General features: G+C 44.5%; 1 protein-coding gene across 1 annotated transcript in view; it reads left to right on the forward strand.

The window, feature by feature from the left end:
* Positions 1–18,351, forward strand: part of nrg3b (neuregulin 3b) — a 203,933-nt gene that overhangs the window by 100,897 nt on the left and 84,685 nt on the right. The gene's annotated exons all lie outside the window — the stretch shown is intronic.

Consider the following 18,351-nt stretch of genomic DNA (forward strand, 5'->3'; position numbering starts at 1 on the left):
TGATTGCGATCTATATCTCAGATGGATTTTTTGCGGCGTCACATTGTCAGCCCTACTGCTTGGTCGGTCGACCAGTAGAACCGACCACTAATGTTCCATTGCTGGTACTGGGCCACTTTATAATTGATACCGTTCATACCATTTGTTTTGTTTGCCCCGTTTAATCTGTTTGTCTTTACTTCAGCGTTTACCTCAGCGTCTATTTTTTTTGTTTTCATGAGCACTTTGAATTTGTATTGAGTTGTACCTCATCCTGTGTTTTCCACTGCTGCTGGGCTGTTAACAAAGGAAATCCCCTCCTGGGGATCACTAAAGTTGTTATCCATCTATCTCTCTATCTAAACCTGCAGCCAGTCCCCAGCCAGCGTCCTACCTTTTCAAACAGACCTCTGAACTGGAGCTGTATAGCAATTGGAACAGGCCACCTGCGCTGAAGCCATGGCTACAGAGGACAAAGTGCTGTTGCACGTCCAGCGCGCACATGCCACCTGTCCCCGGCCCTGCCGAGCACCCGTCACTCAGCCGGCAGGGCCAGCCAGTCTCTCTGTGTCCTACCCCCTCTTACACAGGAAGCGGTGTCAGCCTCAGTCCTAGCCTGTTTATCTGGCAGACGCACAGACACCTGGCAGCGTGGTCGAGGATCAGTCGTTGTGGCACTGCCTGGAACACAGACGCATGGGTGGTCGGTCCGCTCAGTGGGCTAACTAGGGCTAGCAATCACAGGGTACCTCTTGATACGATACGCCATGCATTGGCCCATTCAGCGGTTCTCTTAATAATCAAGATATTGTTAGACGATCCTATGACGATGCATCAAGACACATGTCTAACGAGGAATACAAAATGACTCTGAAAAGTTAAATTGCTGGATTTCGGTCTTTATTCATCGTCCTCGTGTTTGGTTAACTTCAGCTCAAGTTTCCTTCACTCATGTGTCGAGCGCCAAAATGAGGAGCATATTTGGGGCAATATATTCTGTCTAATTCTTCATGAATGAAGCATAAAAATGCAATAAATAAAAATAATAATGAATATTATATCGATATTTGGCGCCAGCGTATCGATTCTCGTATCGCACGAAGAAGGGCGACGATCCATCGCCCTATCTAGGTGTGGTCCCGTCCCTAGCGATAACCCCGTGGTTCTGGTGACATGACGTGTAGTGGCGACTCCAGGTCGGTTGCCGCCTCTAGTCCTTTGCTCCGTTCCTTCTTTCTTGCCACATTCCCTCTCCCTCTTTGCCTCTGTGCCTTCACTGACCTGTGCTTTCAAGTTCATAAAGTCCATAAGGAAGGTGTATTCATAAGAAAATGACTTCTCCTACGGAGAGAGCCGTTGCATTTATGGCAAGCCGCCGTCCATGTAAACAATGTTCCGCAAATTACTCTGCACTGCCGGCACCGTGGGCTGCATGCAAATCCGAAGGCTGTTTGATCTTCAGACCAACATGGTGACCTTTGACCTATCCATGATAATAATAATAATAATAATAATAATAACATTTCGGTAGCCATTAGTTTGCTGCACCTCATCATTAAGTCTGGATTCATGTTATTATCTTTTCCCCTCTGGTGAACTCAATAGCTCTGGCCCGATCCGCGCTACGCTAATGCGGATAAAATGTTCCTCTATTCCCTCTAAAGTTTTTAATTGATGAGATTCTTCGGGAGGTGCTCTCCCCGGTGACCGGCCCTCTATGAACCGGTTGGTGGTGTGTTATGTGAGTCGTGCGGTCGTCCGACGTCTTCTACAGGGTTTCAGTTCTCCCAGCAGCTCTGGGGGTTTGGGCGGCGGGCGCTCAGTTTGCTGCTCACACCCCGTTCTCCGCGAGGCACCGTCCCCACGCAGAATACCAACGACTGTTTGGTTAAAGGGAACGGTGCGAGATGGGGGAACAGAGGATTCAGCCTTCTCTCCCAGGACACCCCCCCTACCTCCCCCTCCCGGTGATGCTGGCCGTGCGTTGCTGGGTCTAGCTAGCTCCTTTGATGTTAGCTCCAGTAAACACAGCCCTCTCCTGGGGGGAACGGGCCTCTACAGGCACTAATGAGGGCATTAGAACAGAGCTGAGGCGCGCGTGTGAGTGTGTAAGCATGTGTGTGTGTGTGTGTGTGTTTCTGTGCACTGCCATGCCCTTCCAGGCCAGTGTGTTTGCGTTTGTGTGTGTGTTGCTATACTTTTTAGTCTAGTGTGCTCTCCTTTTAGATGCTTTTGGGTGTGTCAGCATGGGTTTCTGTGTATGCTACCGTATGTTTCTGAAGGTGTGTGTGTGTGTGTTTTTGTGCTTCGGTAACATTTGCAGTAACATCCATATGTTACTGCAAGTAAGTGTGCCAGAATATAAAGGGGAAAGCCATGTTTCTGGTGTGTGTTCACTCTAGCGCATGTGTGTGTGTGTTGTGGCAACCCGGCTTGGTGAGTGACCCGCCTCCTTCCAATGAGCACACGAACTGGAGATTACTTAGAGCCAAAATGGCACTTTTATTCAATAGTAAATTATAAATCTATCAAACCAAACAAAAAACTCAGCTTTGGAGGAATCGACAGTCTTCTTCCTCCGGGTGGAATCACATCACCCACGAGACTGGTCTCTCCGCACACGCGAACCAGGAGAGCCCTGAATGAGTGTGGGAGCATGCTTTTTAAAGCACGCTTCCACCCCTGCTCCTCAGGTGCTCCGCATTTCATTAATTGGCCCCAATGTTCTTACTGGCGCCATCTGTGGAGAATCGGTGGTACACCGCCTCCACAACCTGCCCCCTTGGCCTCCAGGGGCGCTGTGCCAGAGACGGGTGGCCACAGTGTGTATGTGTGTGTGTCCGTGTGTGTCCGTGTGTGTCTCAACATGCACACTCAACATGGCAGTTTTTTAAATATGTTCCACATCGACAGGGCCCCGTGGTTTCAGAGTTCACGCCCACCAACCATAGCATAAATACATAAAAGCTTTCAGTGACAGGCTTCTCCCCGGGGTGGTGACAGCCAAGTAGGACACTTAACAAGTGGCCTGCGAAGGAAGTCCCTCCGCCTCGGTCCTCTTCAGGCGTAATTATGACTGAACGCGGGGAGCAGCGTGAAAGTGCTAAAGGAAGCCAATACGACGGAAGCTAAATCTACCTTGGACGCGTGAAACGTGAACATGGCATTGTTCCCTTGGATTTCATCTCCACAGACCTGTCCCATACCCCCCCTCCGCCCAAAGGGCATAATTAATACTTTCTCTCTTGATATATACACACCCACAGTGAGACATCCAGCTGTTATGTTGCTCACCCTGTAGTAGCTGACGTGTGAGACTTCATCACGATGGGTTCGTATTATCCAAGTGGATTACAGGCTGAGGAAGCCATGTGCGGCGGGTGTGTGTGTGTGTGTGTGTGCGTGTGTGTGTGTGTGTGTGTGTGTGTGTGTGTGTGTGTGTGTGTGTGTGCGTGTGCGTGGTTCTATTGCCGAAACGATTTCATGGTAGATGGTGGTTTGAATTGCATGCAGGAACCGATTATCACAATTAAATCTTTTGTCATATTTGAATGTGAGCAGTCTAAAGATGCTTTGGAGGAAGAAAGGTGACTACTTCTAACTAAATGAATGCAATGACTCTTGTAGGACTGTGTTGTCTAAAATCCTTCTTGTGTGTTATCTAAAATCCGCACATAAGGATATATGAATAGTAAGATAATTGTATAACACACACACACATCAACATCTCTCACACGCACACTCTTTCTGAAGCCATTGATTAGAAGGGGATTAAGAAGAAATAATCTCTCTCCAGGAACGGTATAGTCGGAGGTAGAGACAGGGGGGGGGAGCAAGGGAAGGAAAAGCATATAAGAAAGGGTCCATGAAGGGAGGGAGAGAAGGGGAGGGAGGGGAGAAGAGAGGGTAGAGACTGTTAAAACCATGCTCACGTTGACACTCTGGTCACACTGCAGTCGAGAACGCCACCCGCCTGCAACCTTAATTGGAATTTGCCAACGCCTTTTATTTTGAAGTTGGGTCTCATTGTGCGAATGGCTTGTTTACACAGATAAAAACCTAATACAGAGAGAAAGGGCGTCGAAAGCGGCTTTGTGCGTCTATCGCAATCTTTGATGTGCCAATCACAGTGACACATGGGGAATTCACGGCCGCTAAATAAGCGGGCCCGTTACGCGTGATTGCGGCTCAAAGTCGTTTCACGGTGCCAGCGGTTTCTACGTAGTCAGTCAAACAGCAATAGCAAACCCTTTGAAGACTTGACACGTGAAGTTGTAGCCTCTCCCGGAGCCCCCATGAGGAGGACATGCTGTAGGTAGATAAAGGTCGGCTGCTTTTTCAAAGTAAGAGCGGCTGTTTGGTAAGGAAAATTGTTTCTGATGCATCAGATCAGACAATCTTTTTCGACTGCAATTAATTTATAATTTGTTAAGTCTTCAGTGTATCCTTAATTTAGCCTTGATGCGGTTCTCTCATTTGAATCGAGTTAAGATAGTTTAGTGGCTAAGTTGTAATATAATATAATAAAGTAACAGTCAGTAGTAGTAATCTAATGTAAGACAATGACCCATAGGATAACCCGGGGTCTAAAGGTTGAATGATGTAATCTAAAACTAAACGGTTCATGCTGTGAGGGACGGGTGTATGGTGGTGCGGGACCCATCTAAACACTGGGATATTACATATGATTATGTATCTATGCCACTGGGAGAGCCCAACCGTGTTCTATTTTCTATTCTTGAAGTGGCGTCCCGGAATAGATAACCTTTTGAATACCAACGTTGTGGGATCCTGTGCAAATTAATAACACACGAACACAAGTGAGAGTGGCTTTTAGAAGTAGGACTTGTTTCATATGCAAACCAAATCCTCAGGGTCAGCTGACTCTGGAACAATACAAAAACAACTGTAAAGTTTAACCTGACAGAATCTAAATCACGGGGAAGAAAACACATGAAAATCAGGTCATGTACGATTTAAGAATTTGTTTTCTTATTAGTTTGGTATTCATTTCTTTGAATTTGTTCTTTTTAAATATGATCAGTGTATTTCGCGGTCAAGGATGAAAACAAAACAGCGTCTTGGTGTTCAGTGAAGTTTCCGAGCTGCGCTTTCAACTTGGAGCAGGACAGGACTTCCTGTTCCTGTTCTCTAATCTTCCCCTGAGCCTGGCTCAAGACGGCAAGATTCACCGACTGGCGCCCGCAGAATGCCATCGACACCAAACAGGACCACGGCGTCGGCCCAACAGGGGATTACCTCGCTCTTATTATTCTGCCTCGCGCCATTGGCCACCAGAAAGTAGCAGTTGGAGATGGTGACTGCCAACAGCTGCGTGTTGACACTGATCCTGGTTGTGAGTGTGTGAGTGTGTGTGTGTGTGTGTGTGTGTGTGTGTGTGTGTGTGTGTGTGTGTGTGTGTGTGTGTGTGTGTGTGTGTGGATATTTCTTTGAATAAGATTGTACCGTATCCCATATGGGCAATTATTGAATGTAGATATATAGGTGTACGAATGTAGACGGGTGTTTATTTGTGCGAATGTATTGTGCATGGTCAAATGACGCAGCCTGCCACGCAAGTGTTGCTGTGTGTGTAAATGTACATGTGTGTGTTTGTGCGTGCATTTACACATGCTTGCTACGCAGAGTGAGCCTGGTGTTTCCTGAAGCAGCTGCATTGCAGCAGAGCAAAGCTGCGTAGCGGACATGTTGCCCATGTTAGAAGGACCGGATAGGGAAATAACCTAGCCTCTCTCTGCTTCTATCTCTGCATCTCTCTCCATCCCCTTCTATCTCTCTCTCTCTATCACCCTCTCTCTCTCCCCCCCCTTCTATCTCCCTCTCTGTCGCACTCGCTCTATCTCTCCTGTTTCTTCCTTTCATTCTGTCTCTCTATCTCCCATCTCTCCCTCTCTCTCTCGCTCTCTCTCTCTCTCTCTCTCTCTCTCTCTCCCCCCTCCAATCTCCCTCTCTGTCACACTCGCTCTATCTCTCCTGTTTCTTCCTCTCATTCTGTCTCTCTATCTCCCATCTCTCCCCCTCTCTTTCTCCTTCTCCCATCTTTCTCCCCTCTCTGTTCTCCCCCTCTCTAGCTGTCTCCTCTAGGCCATCTCTCAGGGTGGAAACAGTACGTGCATTCATACTGAACCGTACCGGGGGGGGGGGAGGGGGTCGGATTGGTATGCACTGACTGCCAACACAACATGACATTAATAATTGATTGAGGAGCAACAAAAATATAAAATAATTTATTCAATCGAAAAAATATATGCATAGACATAAACTGATGGTGTGTATGCCAGAACTAACGAGGGTGAAATAGCCACGTAAAGAGTAGTGATGCTCAGTGATTATTTGGCGGTTGAGTGTGGGTTTAAACACACACGATCAGCTGCGGCTCATATCACTCGGTCTTGTTGAATATTAATTTAAGCATATTCAAACGGCCGAGAGAACGAGCGCATGGCGGCGACGCCCCTACCTGAAATTGCCGCAAAAACGTTGGAGGGGGGGCGCGCACGGCGTTCCAACGCGTCTCGAGCGAACTGCGAACACATTGATGAAACAATTAGCGGGTCTGGTCGATCACATGTTCAACCGCTTCACCCCGCAGTCTTCAGGCAACAACATCCGGGGGGTTTAGTACCCCGTCCTAGGCTAGGACATCCCGGCAGTGATAAGGGCAGGCCTGAGGGCATGCTCTGTCCTGCAGAACACGGGGTTAAAGAACATGTTTAAGGGAATGACCTGCCATACACAGTGAATACTTACTTATATCTTTATTTTATATGTTCATAGGAGATATTGGAATTGTTATAATATCCAACATTTTACTTTTTATATATTGAGTATTTAATATTTGAATATCTGATATGTGTAAATATATTTTGTATGTAACGTTTCATACTTTGACCTCTCCCTCCCCTCCATCTCTCTCTCTCTCTCTCTCTCTCTCTCTCTCTCTCTCTCTCTCTCTCTCTCTCCCCTCCACCTCTCTCTCTCTCTCTCTCTCTCTCCCCTCCACCTCTCTCTCTCTCTCTCTCTCTCTCTCTCTCTCTCTCTCTCTCTGTCTCACTCTCTCTCTCTCTCTCTCTCTCTCTCTCTCTCTCTCTCTCTCTCTCTCTCCCCTCCACCTCTCTCTCCCCTCCACCTCTCTCTCTCTCTCTCTCTCTCTCTCTCTCCCCTCCACCTCTCTCTCTCTCTCTCTCTCTCTCTCTCTCTCTCTCTCTCTCTCTCTCTCCCTCCCCTCCACCTCTCTCTCTCTCTCTCTCTCTCTGTCTCTCTCTCTCTCTCTCTCTCTCTCTCTCTCTCTCTCTCTCTCTGTCTCTCTCTCTCTCTCTCTCTCTCCCCTCCACCTCTCTCTCTCTCTCTCTCTCTCTCTCTCTCTCTCTCCCCTCCACCTCTCTCTCTCTCTCTCTCTCTCTCTCTCTCTCTCTCTCTCTCTCTCTCTCTCTCTCTCTCTCTCTCTCTCCCCTCCACCTCTCTCTCTCTCTCTCTCTCTCCCCTCCACCTCTCTCTCTCTCTCTCCCCTCCACCTCTCTCTCTGTCTCTCTTCATCTCCCTCCCGTCTGTATCTGCAATGTATCCTGATTTTAACAGTAGCAGTAATGGAAAAAACAAAACAAGTGAAAACACAAGAACCCGCAAGAGATTCAGATCAAGGCCTGAGTTGAACTAGATTCCATGCCGGGGACTTTAAGGGGTTGGCTGGGGGGGGGGGGGGGGTAGTTGGGGTGGGGGGATTCCGACTGTGGTTTGTTTTGAAAGTCTGATCTCTCTCGTGTCCTTATTTGTCACAATCCCAGGAAGTCGAACTGCTCCAATTGTGAGTGTGTGTGTCTGTGAGTTTGTGTGTGTTTGTGTGTGTATGTGTTTGTGTGTGTGTGAGTATGAGTGTGAGTGTGAGTGCGTGTGTGTGTGTGTGTGTGTGCGTGTGTGTGTGTGTGTGTGTATTTGTGTGTGTCAAATTTTTTGATGTGCAGTGACAGAGGCAGAAATATCTATTTTTTTTTTCTCTGCCAAATACTCAATAGGGACCATAGCTTTTGTAAATAACCTATGGGGTTTAATATGATGGTTATTAATTTATAAAAGAGTATTTTCATTTGGGTCACAGTTTCCTGGAGTGTTGCCTTAAACACGCATTGATTCCTGATTGGAATCTTATTTAAACACAACACAACAAAAATTACATAAAAATACACAGCTAAGCGTATTGTGTCCCCTATAGTACTGCAAAAGTTACCTGTGACAATCCAAGCTCTGGAACAACATGAATACCCTAGTCCAACCTTAGCAATGCAACAAACAAACAGCACGCAGAGAGTGATGGTGTGTTCCTGAATCCTCAGACGCCAGCCTTCCGAGTTGCACTTTTGATGTAATTTCCGGTTCCGGAGCATTTATAGCATTCCTGTTCGTCTTTGTGATTGTGTCATGAAATTGGCATGTCGTTATTTATTGTTAGCTACATTAGCCTCTTTAGCAAACCAGCCCAAAACAAACAACACTCCTTTACATTGTATTGCACGCACAGCAAGACCATGCAATGTATAAATAAGAATAAAGTAGCAATGTAATCAAGTGTCTAAGAGCATTTATAATTGACATTAAAATGACCAACGTGGTCATTTTAACAAAGAAAATTAATCTCTTAACTAGGGATGGGGATCATTAATATTTATTGATATCGATACCATTTTCGATACTCCTTAACGATCCGAGTCTTTATCGATACACCACTATCGATACTTTTCTATTAATTGGTGGAAATACGACGCGTTTTTAGTGATGAGGAAAATATTTAGGAAATAAATACTCTCAGAATTCCGAAAGATGAAGAAAAAAAGGGGGCGTGCCTCTGAGAAATGCCGCAAGAAAGCTGGGAGATCTTCGACTTTCGACTCGGAAGTCTGGCGTCCGAGGATTGAGGAACACACCATGAGTTATCACCAAACTAAAAAACAGCCATCTCAGCTAGCTATCTATAATGAAAATCCTCCTGACAAATAATTGCATCATCACACAAGCTTTGTGTGCACTTCAGTAGAATATATCGACATAAATGTATACAAATGTATAGACAACGGCAGCAGACAAATCTAACACCAACAGTAAAGCTTTTGCTCCTTGCTGATCGTGTCTTTCACGGGTATCGTGATAGTTGGTAGAGTTGAAATGCCTTTCAAAAGCTTTGGTTTCTGAACCAATTTTAGCTCTGGTGTGGGCCTTCCTGTTATTAACTCCAACCTTTTATTAAATGTTAAACTAGAAAGGGGCAGCCATTGTGAAGTAAACCAAGTCAAGCGCCATAATCTTATATCCAGATTATTAGGGGTACGAGCAGCAAAGCTATTGTTTCCGTAACGTTTTTCCCCTCAAATTCTGTAAAAGTCATACTGCAGCCTAGCCTGGTTCTACCAGACCATCGTACTTCATTTCATTTGTAAAGAGGTTCTGGAACTGCTCAATTGACAAACGATCACTCATTTGGAGGCGGGTGTCTGTAGAAGTTTTAAAATGATTGGATCTGCCCAGTGCCACTCTGCATCTGCCATAACCAATTGCATAGCGTTTGGTCGTGACGTATGTCATGCGACGGGATCGGCTCCTTCACCACTAACGGAGCCAGCTGGAAAATCTAACTTTTCCCGAACCCGGTGGGGCGAAGCGCCACAACATCATGGCCACCAACAAAACTCTGCAAAGCTGTTCTTGCTCCGGCTTTAATTGATCGATTTTCGGCAGCGATCCCACAACAGACCGAATAGCTTCTCTCGTGTCCTTCTCCATTGTCTTCCTCTGACTACAACTGAAACTGGCGCGTGACCTAGACGTCATCGTTCTCAGCCACTCCCTCTGTTCGCTGATTGGAACGCCAGAAATCTGGTTTCCATGGAACGCATTCATATTAAACAGAACCAGACCTAGTACTGAAGTGAAATGAAAATTGAGCGGAAGTAGGTAGGTGGGCAGTGCCAGGCTAACTGCAGCCTATACCGTAAGTCGAAAACTCTTGAAATGTTCAGGTATTGTTAACAATAACCCCCTTTACCCATAAACCAAAATTTGTGGTACTGCACCCAAAGGTTGCGCTGTTCAAAAAATCATGAATTAGGCTTATTTCTCCTCACCAGATTGACCTGGACTCAAACTCTAGAATCATTTAGACGCATTTATAAAACCCTGGGGCTCTTATGCCCTACAATTGTATGCTTTTACCACAATTTCATATTAAGCTAAACATGATAAAAAGATTCACAGGCTACAAAAATAGTAAAACATTCACCAAAATCAGCACGTAAAATCTTTATACAAAGCCTCACAAAAATCATCGAATAGAATTTGTTTTACTTAGTTCGATTTGAGAAATATTGGCCAATAAGTTTGAGCAGTTAGCCCATTTTTCTTATATGACCATTTTGTTATTGTATAAAAAAACATACAACTATTATTAAAGGTTGGGTATGGAATTCGCTTTTTTGGCCATTTTTGCAAAATTACTTGAAATCCTTATCATAACCCACTTACAGCCACTGAGTTAGAAGTACTGACAGGAAAATTAAATAAGTCAATCATCTGTGGAACGGGCAGGGCTCGAAAAACTCCAGCCAATGATTTCCAGAGCCACCGAGTTGCATTGGACAGTAAGTATGTCAATCAAACGGTCGTACTGCACTCCCCCTCCCCCGCGCCCCGCGCGCGACCCGTTCGTGCAGTACTCGTGACCCAGAGCTCGTGACCCAGAGCAAGCTCCTGTTTGTTGTTATCCTGCGGTAGCTACTGGAACTAGTTAATCCACATTTGGACCTAGCCTGTGGCGACACATTAGTGCCATAATTCACTAATGTGATAAAAGATGCATTCGGGCGTATTATATTATTCCACACGCGTAGATATTAACTGCGAGCGCGCAAATGATCTCTGCGCGCGCACAAATTACCTCTGCGCGTGCAAAACAGCCTCTCGCGCGCGCAAATTACCCCAGCGCGCGCAAAACAGCCTCTCGCGCGTAACAGCCTCTCGCGAAAGATGTTTTTATGCTCGCTCGAATTTAATTTTGGCACTATGGGGGAGGGAATCTGAATTGTTCAGTAAATGAATTGTTCAGTAAATGGCTGAAACGATAGTTACGTATTGTAACTCCAGATTCTATGAGTATAGGCGCAGCCTTTTAAGTGTCGGCCTCATTGTCCTTTAAATAGCTGAAGAAAAGCTGTTCATTGGGAGCAGAACGTCCGCCGGCGCCCGACTCTATCTGCGAAATGCGGACGTCGTTGAGGCACGCCGCACTCGGACGTAATTGAGGCCCACGCTGTTGGTGGTCGGGGATTACACATTTTTCAGTGCTACGGCTCACGCCTAGGGATAACCCAGCAATAGCCTTAAAAGGCTGTGCCTATATACTCATAGAATCTAGAGTTACAATACGTAACTATCGTTTCAGCCATTTACTGTACAATTCAGAATTGAATGAGAGGAAGGCTGAGGAGGGCTGTCAATCAAATATCGCGCTTCAGAAACGGCCAATCATAGGAAAGCCCGCCCTGCCTTGGTTCCCTCCCCCATAGTGCCAAAATTAAATTCGAGCGAGTGTAAAAACATCTTTCGCGAGAGGCTGTTACGCGCGAGAGGCTGTTTTGCGCGCGCTGGGGTAATTTGCGCGCGCGAGAGGCTGTTTTGCACGCGCAGAGGTAATTTGTGCGCGCGCAGAGATCATTTGCGCGCTCGCAGTTAATATCTACGCGTGTGGAATAATATAATACGCCCGAATGCATCTTTTATCACATTAGTGAATTATGGCACTAATGTGTCGCCATAGAAGACAATTCCATTCGCCATGTTGTTTAACGAAAACCTACGCTAGCCTGGCTCGCTCTCGCGCATCTGTGTTCGCGCTCGTGCATGATTGCGCGTCCAGGTACTTGGAATGGGTGGAGTCAGAGTCAGCGTTGAAGGAGAGGGGGTAGGACCATTTGAGTTGTGTATTTTCAAAATCTGCTGGCGTTTCGCAAATCCCATACCCAACCTTTAAGTAGATACCAATGCCCCCCACTACTAATAAACCCAAATTGTGATACTGCACCCAAAGGTGGCGCTATTTTAAAAAAATATGAACTAGCCTTATTTCTCTTACGAGATTGACCTGGACTCAAAATTCTTTCATCAAAATAATCTCTAAAATCAGATGCGTCTTTTTCACCCTGGTCTTCTGCTCTAAAAATGTTTACTTTTCCCACAATTTCATAGAAAGCCAAACGTCCACAGTCTCAACCTATTTTGCCTATATGACCATTTTGTTATTGTATAACTACCATACGGCTATTGTTAGGTAGCTACCATTAACAGTGCAAATTTTCAGATCTGTACTCTTTTAAGAAAGCCCTTAATTCTCTCGTGAATTGTGTGCTTTGAGTTTTCTGGATGTTGTGTGCTTATCAATAGACATTTTGACCATGTGAATGAGGCTGCAGTTCAGGTTTATAAATGGAACATCTTTCCTTAAATATGACAATTATATGTTATAATTATATATCTTCCATTAGTGTGTTCTTGACTTTTAATTTTGCTCGGACCCCGTTAATCACTGTTTGCGGTTATGTTTGGATTTGTGTCTTTCACAGCGGGTAAACTTGTCATAAAGTTAGCGATAACAAAGCCCAGCAATTTAGGGGGAAGATAGGATTGGTCAATTTTACTGTAATTTCAAATAAGTCTCATTGAATTACTTTTATTCGACCTCTGTGAAATTGAAGAGGGTCCACCAATCACAGAGCTGCACAGCATTTTCCTTCCCAACACCTGCAGAGTCAGCAGCATTCTGATTGGCTGACAAAGAGGCTGCTTTCATTTAACCCGTCACGTTCCAACACAAATGAATAGACTGTTTTGAAGAGTTCATTTTCTCAGAAGCAATTTTGTTTAGATGTTGATTGTAAAATAAGAAATTAATCAAATAAAATGAAAATATGTTAGGGGCCTCGAGGGCCCTGACGACGCCCCCCTGTGTGAGTGTAATGTCCGTTCAGCCACAGAGGAGAATCAAACTGTCAAACACCTCCCTCCGCCAACAAGGCATTCTTTTGGGATACAAACTCCCAGGCGTTAATAGGCTGGCGTAGGAGGGGCTAACAAGTTAATCGCTTGGTTCAGTTGAGGAACCAACCTCTTGATTGGCTGTCCAAAGGGAAAATCCATCGAAACAAGATTATGGAGTGCTTCATTATCATAGTGTCGCGGACGGCAATAGATGGAGACTAAAAAGAAGCAAGTATAGGTGTTTATTCCGCCTTAAGAAAGAAAAGCACACACAACAAAGAGCAAATAGGAAAATAAACACTAATTATTGGCGCGGCCCTTAGCCTGTCGAGCGTATCGTGTTCCATGTTCCTCTCGGCTCTCCGAGCTCGTTGCACACCCCGCTCCATTAGCCTTCATCGGACGGACCCTTCCTCTCTACGCCCAAGCTTTTACAGTGTTTCCCGTTGGACAAGAGGATTAAGCCACAAACCTCCACACTGAAATAGTTTTCCCTCTCGAGATGTGTGTCTTTATTTCATAATGTACCACAGCTGCTGAAGTTAAACTGTTCAGTGTTTGTGCACTACCCTTGGCTAGCTCATCGCCCCATGTTATGCTCCCTTATAATCCCCCTGCCGTTATTCAAATAAATTGGCGTAAATAGTAAAAGAGGTACTCTCTTTCTTATTATCCTTTATCACAGTGGCAACCTCAAAGCGCCATATTTGAAAGATCCTGACAATCCGTAACCCTATGTGCACTCATACACAGGAAAGTACAACTTCTAAAGTGTTATTGGGTAAAGGAACACACCACAGGAAAGAGCCACACACAAAGGACCCACTCTTGGAGGGCAATGGGTTCAGGGAATTTAGATCCACCAAAATAACTTAGACTGAAATACGAACGAACAAGCTTAGCAGTATTAAGCATAATCTAGCCAGTAAATCCACAGTAGTGGAGTAGACAGAGCGGATTTTAGGCTACTGGCTAATGGTCATAGTATTAAAAATATCATATCTACAGCTGTGGTTTGAAGATACAGGGGTGGAAAATAGCAGAGCCATAGAGAGAGAGAGTAGTGTCATTCTCGTTCACGCCATCAAGCCAATTATTTCAGAGCAATGGAGGATCATTGAGACCCTCAATAGATCCAAACATTGGGAACTACACGCAGCAGAGCCCCATTAAAAACAGCAGCACTGTTGATGTTCAGGCTAGTTATTATCTAGTTTTGATTCAGTTGGCAATATAATTGACATTGTGTCACAGTCAGAGTTAGAAGATTTGAACTTACCTTACCTACGGAAACTGGCAAAGCTAGGTTATAGGGAATGAATCAATATCAATATCGTCAATATGGTTCATTGCATTGTTTGTATGTGCATTCAGAATTCGTGCTGCGTGTGTTTATGTGGGGCGGTTGACATTGGAGATGACTATTTTGCAGCCAGTTGGTGGTGAAATGAGGATGTCATCGTGGAGTGTGTGGAGGTGACGGCTGGTTTAAGCTGCCTCACCTGCCCAGGTCTGATTGGACGCTGGGGCTGAATGAGGCCGCACACTGGCTGTCCATTGAGTAATCGGTGTGCAACAGGTTAGACAAGCCATCTCCACACACACTCAGGGAGAGATCCCCCGCATGGCAGCATGGAGCACCATCCCATGTATCATTACCTGTAAACTGTACTGTAATAAACCGGCTATCAACTGCACCACCCTGGGTCATTGTCTCTAGAGGAGCCCACTAAAAGTCATCTAGGTGGAGTGAGGCAGCCACCTAGGTGGTGTGTAGCAAAGGACCTTGTTGCACTGCTGCCCAATGTGGGGCCTCTCCAAAGCACTGTGGACCAAGAACGGCTGTCTGAGGACGCACTGGCCCCCAGCAGCAGCGATAGACAGCTGCCACCCAACACCAGGCCTTTCCCCAGGGGTGGGAATCACAGGGTAACTCACGATGCGATACACAATGCATGAACCTCCATACCGATAATAACCCGTTACACCGATTATGCAATGATCAATATATTGTTAGTCAATCCTATAACGATGCATCACGATATATGTCTAACGATGAATACAAAATTACTTTGAAAAGGTAAAGTGCTGGTCATTATTCATGGTCCAAACTGAGTTTTTCAGTTACTAATCTTTGGTTAGTAAACTTCCGTTCAAGTTTCCTTCGTTTATGTGCTTTATTTTTTTTATTTAAATATCGATATTTGGGGCGATATTTACTGTAAAACTTCAGGAATAAAGCATAAAAATGCTAAATAAATTCTTAAAAATATATATATATGCATATATCTTTTAAAAATATAAAAATATAATATCAATATTTGGCACCAGCGTATCGTGCTGAAAAATTAAAAATGCTGAAAAATTAAAAAAAAATGTTGCCTGCTGCAACATTCTGTTCGCCAGAGAGGGATAATTTTTGTAATTTTAAAATTATTGAATTTATCTTCAGTGTGTATTGGCCAATCTGATTTGTCTTGACACAATTGCGATTCAGAATACGTATAGCATGCACACAAACTCAAAGCCAGACACAAGAACCCCTTCTAATTCAAGAGCAGCTTTTCCTTTAATGACATAGAAAAGAAAGATTAGAAATAAAATAAAACTGAACCCTATTTTTTGCATTGTGTTATAATGCAAGCTGCATTGATTATTGCATTGTTCATAGAAAGTCATATTTGTGACAAAAGCTTTCTCTCTTATGAAATATTAGACAAGTTAATTCACCTGTTGATGTCTTTAATGATCATCACAAAAGTAGGAAGTGATTAGCAAACTCTGAGTAGCAAACCCAGATGTATATATATATATTTTTGAAAATCACGCATGGAAATGTACACAAAAAAACAGTTTTTTTTGTGTACATGCGATCGATAATCGCTTCAGAATCAAATCGTTGACCTCATAATCGGAATCGAATCGAATCGTGAGGTGCCAAGAGATTCCCACCCCTCATCGCCGCCCAGCTGTCGCGCCTCTGCCAGCCCGTCCAGACGGCCCTGCCGTGGCCTCGTCCGCCGACGCCTCCGGGGCCTAACCGTACAATAAACCGCCGTTCAACACCCCCACCCTGTGTCCCGGAGGAGCCCGGTTAGAGTCCTCTAGGTGGAGCGTGGCTGCCACCTAGGTGGTGTGAAGCAATGGACCCTGTTACAGTCTTGATAACATGATACCTACCGGTGTCAATCACATCGTCGCTTCTACAATAGAACAATGACGAAGAGTTTCAAGCTATTGCACACTATTGTGAGATGCATGGCTGTTTTTATGGATGGGAGAGATGATGACAAATAAACCACAATGTTACTATCATGAAGATGTTCTGGAAATGTCTGCATGTTGAATGGACGAGGAGATCGAGTGCTGTGCCTACCCCTCGCTATGACCCAATAACAAGGCATCTATTGAAAATCCTCATGTCGTTACCTCATGCTGTTTGTCATGATAGTCTTTTGTGACGGTTTCGATTGCTTCTGCTCACTAGCGTAGAAGATTTTAAACCTTGTCTTCAGAAAGGGAAGCAAAACTTCCTGCCTCTATTCTCTGAGCGGTCGGTGCGGCCCGACGTGATAGAATCAAACCATGGTCGTGGCTGAGTCCAAGGACGCGATGGATCAATGAGCATAGACCGAGACATTGAAGCACTATTGATGTTTGTGTTTATGAAAGCTTCAATCATAGGGTCAATACGTCCGTTGCTTATTGTGCATACAGATTAGGAATTACAACTCTGAGTTACTGAACGCTTGGGCCTAAAAAACAAACACAATTACCTTGTGTAGGTCGCGCCCGTGTCCTGTCGTGAGCATCGCAATCAGATTCAACGTCCCAGACAGCCTAAAATCCATCTGAACTTAACATTAATTTTCATCCAACTTTGGAGCAACGTTGTATTAGAATAGAATGACATAGAATAGATCTCTACTGCATATGTTTGGCTTTACTAACATAGGAGATTCCCTTTACACATCACAGCGGTCATAACATACTTGATAGGTTATTATGCTTGATTTCCGATTGTAGTTATGGTTAGGCCAGTACATGTCGATCTATAGGGTTTCGTTCTCTTTTGTTATGTTAATTGTATATTAATATGGGAATAGCGTTCTGTGCTGATTTTGCCATATAAATGCCTATTTCCGTTCATTGTGTTACACAGCCGCTTCTTTAGTAATTGAGTCAGCTCAGGCACGAGAGGGATGAAGTGAAACTACTTCTCTTATGACATTAATACCACTACTCTTGTAAATGACTTATTCTACTCATGCTATTCTAGTCATGTTTCCTTAAATGAGGTGTGTAATTGTTTAAGTCGTATAGCGTTACCTCACAGCCTTGTAGGACTTAGCTAATTCTAAAACCCCTGTGTCACCCTTTATCCTCCTGTAATGGACCAGACCAGCTTACTAGAGACTGAGCAAATTGGGTACAATTTGATATCTACTCCGGTTCTCAGTTATGCGCATTGGTTAATACACCTCAATTTAGGCCGAACCTTTTGAACCTTGAGATGATGTGATGTTTTTTGTAGTAGGTGGAATGCTTTGTCACTGGAGGTCGTACATTTAATAGACTTCCCACAAGAGCCTTTCCATGGCAACACATTGAACATTGAGTTTGATATGCATGGCTGCTGTTGTTGGATTCAGAGCCTTTGAGCCTGTATGACTCTGTCTTGGTGGATTTACTTCTTTAGACTATTCTGCCTACTTGATGCTGAAGCAGAACAATGTTGGCTAACTTTTCAACCCTTCAATCTTATCTTCTCATTTTAGCCAGTTATATCATTATACCATACTTATATAATGTAAAAGTCTACTGGCAAGCAGGTCTGTTTGCAATGCTCCAAAAAAATTAGCATTCTGTTTACTTGTTAGAAAATATCCCTCTTTTGTGTTAGATAAGCAAAGTGATGCACAAATTAAAGCTCTTTACAATGACCTTTCATGAAGCAACAAGAACGTGTAAGAATCAATCTTTTTGGCCATCTATTGAGCATCTACGTCATTCCATGGCTCTGATAAAAGGTAAACTGACACAATCTGGAGCCAATGGGAAGCCTTGGCTGCAGGTGGTGGAGGCCGGTCCCACCCTAATTCAGTCTAATGAGTGTGATTGGCTGCCCCCGTGGGTGGATTATGTGAACAACCTCTCAGCCGAGTGGTTTCGCCTTGGGAATGCTTCTCAGGAGAAGCTCAGACTAAATAAGTCTTCGATGTACTCTGGAGGTAATTCAGCTCAATAGTTCAGCTTGCAGCTGAGCTCTTCCTCTATTGTGTGTTCCTAGTGTTTGTCTCTTTCTAGTGGAGGATCTGTCATTATTAGGTTTGA

Source organism: Gadus chalcogrammus, chromosome 18 (genome assembly GCF_026213295.1).
Source record: "Gadus chalcogrammus isolate NIFS_2021 chromosome 18, NIFS_Gcha_1.0, whole genome shotgun sequence".
In the NCBI taxonomy this organism is placed as follows: Eukaryota; Metazoa; Chordata; class Actinopteri; order Gadiformes; family Gadidae; genus Gadus; species Gadus chalcogrammus.